This window comes from Adiantum capillus-veneris, chromosome 14, assembly GCF_014529385.1.
Source record: "Adiantum capillus-veneris isolate H3 chromosome 14, ASM1452938v2, whole genome shotgun sequence".
In the NCBI taxonomy this organism is placed as follows: Eukaryota; Viridiplantae; Streptophyta; class Polypodiopsida; order Polypodiales; family Pteridaceae; genus Adiantum; species Adiantum capillus-veneris.
Genome location: NC_140944.1, coordinates 11880578 through 11888949, shown reverse-complemented (window position 1 = coordinate 11888949; position 8372 = coordinate 11880578).

Genomic DNA, 8372 nt, shown 5'->3' with positions numbered 1-8372 from the left:
TACAGGCTCAATGGGAGTTCCAAGTTGCAAAGAATAGGTCACTTACTGTGCCTAGGTTGCAGATTCAGTAAGTGGTGAGCCCTAAAGGCCTTGGGAGCCCAGACATTGCATATTTTTAACCGAGGTATATGAGACAGTGTGTAAAAGAAATTAGGATTCTCAAGTCACTTGTTGAGAGCACTCTTTGGTGAGAGCTCTTGAGGTGTGTGGCTATGGAGTCCTTGAGCTTCTCCTTACTCATGAGACTTGATTAACACTAATCAATGATTCATTCTCTTTCACTATGCCTCTCTCATACTTCTTATGATTGCCTAGGATGCTTAGATTAGCTACATCTTAATTAATTTGTGGTTAATCCCTCTTTTTCTTGTGTGTGCATGTAGGTTTGATTGAAGTGTGGTGCTTGATAGATCTACGTGTGTGTGCTTGCGATTAGTGTATTGCATGATAGGATTAGTGTTGTGTGCGTCTTGCAATCTTAGTGTGTGTGATTGGGTTGATTAGAGGTGAAGAGAAGTGGATATGGAGATTGTCCTTCATTGCGGCTTTGCTCCTCCATAGGCCAAGAAGCTCACCTTATAGAGTTAAATATTTGTGTTGCCATGATTAGCTCACTAACCGTGTGAGTGTTTCCATGCCCTAGCCGGGTAGCTCATCCCTCCGTATTGACAATTTTGCTGGTCTTTGGATCTATTGCATCGATGGAAACCCCAACACAAATCAATGAAGAAAATAAAGAGGAAATGCAAGTTATGGCCAATTTAGTGCCACTATGTGCATTGATTCATCTGCTTGGAAGATCAGCAGAGGACTCTGTTTTTAATCTTGATTAACAAGACCTTCTATGCATGCGTGATTTTTCCAATGCCAACGCAACGGATGCAGCTGTTTAAAATTGCCCTCTGTATTCCTTATACTTGATGGGTTTTGTGTTTTTCTCTGTGTAGTGAACATTGGAGCCTGGTTTTATTGAACATTGAAGAGGAGATTGTCTATTATAGAAACTCTAGTCAACACAGGGGATTCCATGGGCGTGTAAAGACATAAGGAAAATCTTTATGCATTTGCTTGTAGTGTATGTTTGTAATGCCTTATTGAATCAAGTGCTTATGTATGTAGTGCTGCCAAAAAAATTGTATGATGTGTAGAGCACATTTTGTTAGAACATGATCTAGGTGATGCCACTCAGCACCAATGGGTCAGTGTGCCCACGTAGATAGATGAATACAATTGTGGCTGACGTACATGTATAAATGCTATGCTCCTTCTTTGCCAATATTTGGATGTGCCAAACGTAAGTACGCGTGTTGTTTGAATGATTCAATTTTTGTAATGTTTGTATTAGATGAATTAATTTCTTTACTTACTTTCTTATTATCACACATCTACAGCACCTTGAATTTCATAACTACAACCCCTATGATGTGTGCAAACATCCTATAATGGCCATTCATCATATTATAATTTCGGTGCATAGTCGGTCAAGAGAGGAAAGCACCCGAGCTGAGGAGTTCAAACAGGTCCGTAATGACAAATTGATGCAACAGTATCAACAGACTCAAATGAGATTCAAAATATGCAAGATAAAATCAATCAATATTATATAGACGCTACAGAAGTAGAGAATTGGGTTACACGTTAGCGGCAAGAACAAGAATAGAGGGGCGATTCACACGTGCAAGATGCATGGGAAGCCATGGAGAAGGCCCACACATTTGAGCGATGCAATAGGGAACCTGAGACCAGCATCCCTCAAGGGAGAATGGGCAACAACCAGGGGAGAGGGTAGGGGAGCAGTGGTAGCAATCAAAGGAGAGGACAAGCGAGGAGTAGCAGGAAAAGAGACCAGTAATTTATCACCCTTTTGTACACATTTTTAAAGAAAAAATTCAATGTGTAAAGTTTTGAAACAATACAAAGTGTGCAAATTTGAAACAACGTTTGAACGGCACAAAATGTATTTTTGTTTGACATTTTGGAATGTACATTGTGGATGGCATGGCACTAAAACTCAATGCGTGCACAATGTATGTGATCTAGCTTTTGGTGGAAGCAATCAAGTGAAGTGTATTTGAGAGGGACTCCTTGCACAATGTTGTTTTCTCCTTGCATCTTGGAATCTGAGAAAAAAGAAAGAGTTAGTATCTACTATTCTAATGCATTAAAGACAAATGAAATTTATCCATTTAGTAAGTACCTTTCTATTGTTGGGATTGAATGCATACAATTCAGGCAGAAGTGGAAGGTCTTCATATGTAAGATATACCCTATGTTGTGCAAGAGTTGTACTTGGCATTGTCTCCATCACAGTAAGTAGGCTCTCTCAAAAGTAGATCTCCATTGCTAAAGGTTTTTTCTTATACTTTATATCCTGGTCGAGTGGAATAAGTTGCCCACTAAGAATTTGATATCTAAAATAGTAAAATGACACTATGAAATTTTGAAAGCTTATAATGTACTTGCAAATTATGGACTTTTTTTGCTAAACACAAATTTTACCCTCCAACTATTTCCTATCCCAATTATCATCTAGAAAGTCCAAACAGCTCTCAGACTTGCAAATGAACATTGCTGTGGTATTTTTTATTTGCTCATCAAAGAAGAAATCTACAAACACTTCAACGTGCATAAATAGAGTGAGTTTAACAATGTTTGTAGCAATAGAATACTTGAGGGACTTCTGTATATCCTGAATCAACCAATTCCTGAAGCTTTCACTAGTTTTGAGAAGTTGACAAAGACCAATCCTTGCTGTCAAAGGATGGAAGTGGCAAACGAGTTACATGACCCCAACTAGGGGATATTCAGGGTTCCAAATATGACATATCATAAAAAAAATATTCCATTATCTATAAGCTCCTTGTGCAGTCTTCCTTGATACATTTTCTTACCAATAAATGCATGGAAAGCATAAAAAATCCCAACTATGCTCTCAATTGGGTGCCGTGGAAAACTAGGGGGAGATGTTTGCAACCTTAAGTCTGCATGTTGGAAAGCATGTTGTATGAGGACCTCTTTCACTCGCTTGCTTTATGCACACACTTTAAAGTCTTTAACTTGAAAGCCTCCATGAAATTCCTCGTTTGCAATAGTACCCAATTTCCATTGATAGTCAAATTCTAGATGGTATCCATGCATGATCATCTCTCCTGATCATCTATAGTATAACTGTTAAAAATGCTAACAGAGTCAATGGTAGTGCTAGGCCTTTGAGAGGTAGTCATGGTTTGCACTAGAACACATAGTAGAGTTAGCACAAATATGAAAAAAAAGAAGACAATTTTGAGACGGAAGTAGAACTACTCAAAGTAATATTTGGGTGGGAACATAGATACTAGAGTCTTCAATGCAAGTTCTAAAATTTGAGGGTACATTCTATGACTTATGGCATTTATGTTTTGAAAGTGTGACATTGTATAATTTGAAGAACAAAAATATTATTTTCTCCATTTTTTCTAAACGAGCTTGGCTTTAAAATTCCAATTTTCAATATAACGTAAACCTCTTTCTCATTGATCGAGCGCCACACACTCTCTCCAGAACTAAAAGGCCAAAAAGTGAGTCCAAGTTTCTCCTAATTCCACCTCTGATGCTACATGCATAATTTGGTCTAGTAGATTGGTATTGCTAACAATTCAACCAAAGAAGTGCTTCAAGCTTGGAGGGCACACATTAAAGTATGTAGCTATAGAACATGAGTCCATCGAGAGGATTTTTTGATTTTAGGAAAGTTATAGGTTCACTGATAGAAGGGGTTTTCAAAATCACTTTTAAAGAAATATAAATAGGCTTTAAAGGAAGACGAGTCCTTTAATTCATGAAAATATGTATACAAATAGGGGTTATTTAAATGTTTCTTAAACACATGTGATATAGATGGTTTTGTAAACGTGAAGACCCCAAGGCTTCCTCAAGTATCTCTACAATTTTTTGTGTAAGAGCTTCTTGTAGTAAGATCTTAAAACTACTTATGCCTCAATTAGGCCAAGGCAATTTTACCTCAATTATGCAAAGTTGGGGTGCTAAGAGAAAGTGGATTTACAAAAATCTTTCCTTGGTGATTGAGTAGAAGAGGGAAAAAGCATCCTTGAGAGGAGAACAAGGATGTATGTATCAAAAACAGACATTTAACACAATGAAATAGGTGATTGAGATATCATTGGTAGGTGAAAAGACCCTCTTTAGGCTAGGGCCCAAATTAAAAATTCAACTCAAAACTTCTTGTGGAGAAAATATATGTTTTCCCTTGGATGTGATGCACAAGGGCTGAATTGGTTTGTGAGAAATTTAGCACTATAGGAAACAGATGCTAGATTAGAGTAGGTACACAAGAGGATATGGCTACAAAGCACTTGCCAATTTTTAGTGATTTGAAGAGAGTGTTTCTCTCATGATACAAACACCTATGGTTGCATCCTAAAGTCAATGGATTTATGTGTGTAGTATACATAATTAAACATAGTTTTAGTAAGGTTGTCAGTTATAGGAGCTCTTAGAAAAAGACACCATGGTTGACATTGATTTTGTCTACATGTATGCCAACTATGGTCTACTCACAAAAGCAAAGTAAATTTCTTGACGAGCAATACTTGGAGTTCTTGAACTCCACAATATGGAAAAAGGGTAAACAAGCAAGGAAGCAATGGGTCGAGTAGACTGAATAAGGAGCGAGTGCCTCGTCCTAATTTAATTAGTTGTGCTTGCACCTTGACGGATTTCATTTTGAGATCGTTAATTAGAGCCACTTGCAAAAAATTGTAGGAGCCACTGATAAAAAATATCATTAAATATTATATTTTCCATGTTTAACATCTTACATAAATTCAGATGATGCAATCATTGGTGATTGTATCAATATAAAAGTTTCTCCCTAGACAATTATGAGCAGCCAATGCTTCCTAGCACCAGAGAAAATTGTCATACTTTGGTGTTGCTTTGACCCACATGTATTCCAAAGTGTGGTCTACTCAAAAGATCTTAATGAGCTTCATGAGCACAAAAGTATCATCTGTTGGAGTTTGTAAATTGAACGCCAAATAGGTGTAGGATCAGAAATGTGAGGCTAATGGGCTAGCAAATGAGGAGTAGGATTAAGAAATATCATGCTACCTGGCACACAAATTTCATGGTGCGATTTCTAGTCAAGCACTTTCCATGAATAACCCCACTATGTTTGGCATTGTGTTGGTTGACATGTATGTCAAGTGTGTCATATTCACAAACAACACATAAAAGTGCTTTATCAGCTTCATGTTGAGACTTGGAAATTTCTTCTCTTGGAGTGCTTTGATTGTAGGAGCCCAATGTTAAATACTATGGGTTCAAGTGAGCTAGGGTGGGTGATGCCTTAGCATAATGAGAGAGAGAGAGAGAGAGAGAGAGAGAGAGAGAGAGAGAGAGAGAGAGAGAGAGAGAGAGAGAGAGAGAGAGGGGGGGGGGGAGGGAGGGGTGTGAAAAAATGATGTGACTGAATCAAATTAGGCTCCAAGATAGATTAGCTTGGACTCATAAACATGATCTTGACTTAAGTGCAAGTGATCACAAGCTCATAAGAAGAATTGCACCTCTTGTACACAGATTTGGATGAGCTTTCATTGAGAAATGGGCATCTTTTATAGCAAGCCATACAATACTACATTGCATATGGGTTTTGTGCCCCTTCACTTTCCACCAGTCGTACCAATAATCTTCAACACCCCCCCTCAAAGATACAATTTTTTCACTTTCCTACTCCATAGTGAGTAGCGCGGAAAAGATGCCTATACTTCTATAACCTAGCCCGGATTTTCCATCTTTATAGATTAGCCCAAGTCTTGACATGTGCATACATACAACATGGGGGTTTTACAACATATTCTAGAACATATTTTTAGTCCACTTGGTAGCTTCTTCCCTTGATGATGCCTCTTCTTGTCCTTCTTGTTCTCTTCTTCCTACCAAATTAGCTTGCACATGCACTCTCTACTTGGTTTCTGCAAAAATTGCTCTTTAAGTACATGGATTTCGATCCATGTTTTATGGCCAAATTTCGTGTGAAGGTCTTGTTATATTTCCTGGGCTATTGATCATAAAATTTTGGATTTTGGATAATTTTTGCATCATTCGGGTCAAAATGACAATTTGAAGGCCACTTTTCAATTTTCCAAGGGTTGGGGTCAATTTGTGTCCATTTTCATTGAAATTCTCAGGAGATATCCCCTAGCAGATATCTAACTATGGGCCCAAATTTTGCTTTCTTATGGCACTATATAGGTACATGGATCGCAATCCATGTTTGGAAACTTTTTTAATCTGTGATTACATTAGTTAATAGGCGATGTTGAGAAGACCCTTTTGCCCAAATATCTTTGAATTTGGGGGTGGAGGAACATTGATCGTGATCAATGTTCCATCCCCCTTTTCCATTGCGAATCCGTATACTTTGCACATTAGCTTGTCTCAAGTACACATTTTTGTTTGTTGACTCTATACATAGCCTCAATAATCCATCATTCCCATGCTTGTATAGCCTTCTTGCTATTAGCACAAGTGTATGTGTATGCTCGATGATTGATGGTTGCCTTTCTATATGCAATGAACTAATGGTGAGCTAGGGTATTACATGTTTACTCCACCTCAATACCATCTCGACATTGAATAGGTATGAGTCTGGCAAGTCATCATCAACTTCTTGAGGTACTTCCCCATGAGTCAATCTAGAAAAATGGTCAGTCCTTCGATGTGTAGTCCCCTTCTTGACTACTGCGATGTCATGTAATTTCTTTCAACACTTTTAAGTTGTCTGCTATAGTAACAAATGGAAAAATCCATGTTGTTCTCTCTAGGCTGTGCTAGGATGCATCCAATCACGAATGCCAATGCATCAACATGGACATGAAATATCTTATTCCAATCAAGTGCTTTTAAAACTGGATCAGAAATCAATCTCTGCTTCAATTGTTGGAATGCATTTTTTCACTCTTTAGTCCACTCAAACTTTGTGACAAGAGCGTAGAGAGGTTTTGCAATGACTACGTACATATAGATAAACCTTTGGTAGTAACGACAATGTTCCATAAGAGCTTATACCTCTCTAACTTTTGTGGGTCTTGGAAGAGAATCAACGACCTGTATCTTCGCAAGATCTGTGAAAATGCCACAATGTGTCCCAAAATTTTCCCTTGTCTTACCATGAGACACATTTCTCCAAATTCAAATAGAAATGATAAGTCATGCACTTCTCAAAGGACTTTTTAAGATGCTCTATATGTTTGTTTCTCAATAGAGAATGCATGCATAAGTTATCCATGTAAACTTATAAGAACTATCTTAGATACTCTTTGAACACGTGACTCATCAACCTTTGGAATTTGGCAAGTGCATTGGTCAAGACAAATGGTAGTACTCTATAAGCAAATATGCTCCATTTTGTTTGAAATGCCGTCTTGTGTTGATCCTCTACCTTTATGGCAAGCTGATTATAGCCTAAAAAGCCATCAAGAAAGTTGTAAGCTTCCTAGCCCCCCATGACTCTCTCAATCACATGATTTGTAATTGGTAAGGGATAATCATCTTTGATGGTGGTAGCATTTACCTGTTTGAGATTTACACAAACTCGTACTTTACCATTCTTTTTGGGTTAGCCACAATTGGTGACACCCAATCTGTGTGTTCAATCTCATAGATAAACTTTGCTTCTTTAAGCTTGTTTATCTCCTCTTTGATCTTTTTGTTGAATGTTTCATTGTACATATAGGGATGTTGCCTATGAGGTTTGACAAACTCTTAAGGGGTATCTTGTGTTGAAAATGCTTAGATCAACTCCCTTAAGGTCCTTATATGACCATGCAAACACATCTCTGTACTATTTGAGAGTAGCTCTTAGAAGTTTCTCTTCTTCCTCAGTGAGGTCTGTGGCTATATATGCCAGCTTGTGTTCTTCTCCTACTTCAGCCACGTTGATCTGCTTGACATTCTCATGCCCATCATATGATGTTCCTAGTTCTTTGAGTTCCCTCACATGCTTCACTACTTCTTTCAGGGTTTGCTTCAACTCTTGATATTCATGTTTTCGTTAATTTTGAACATTTTTAATGATGTCTTAGCTATTTCCTTGAATTCCCTTTGCTTTGTTTCTTTTGATTGGTCTTTATAGAAGCCGGTTTCACTGGTTTTTGTGTGATTTTGTCCCTGACAAAACTTTCTGCTCCAACAAGCTCAATTACTGTGTTTTGCTCAACAATTGAGGTGTCGATTTTTCTTGTTTGTTTCCTTGTTTTTGCACCTGTTGTGCTTGATACCTCCGTTGTCTTCTCAATTTTTGATTTGGGAAATCATATAAGAGTGCTCATGCTGGTGTCTTATTCTCAATTTCAAAGCTACTCGATAAGTCA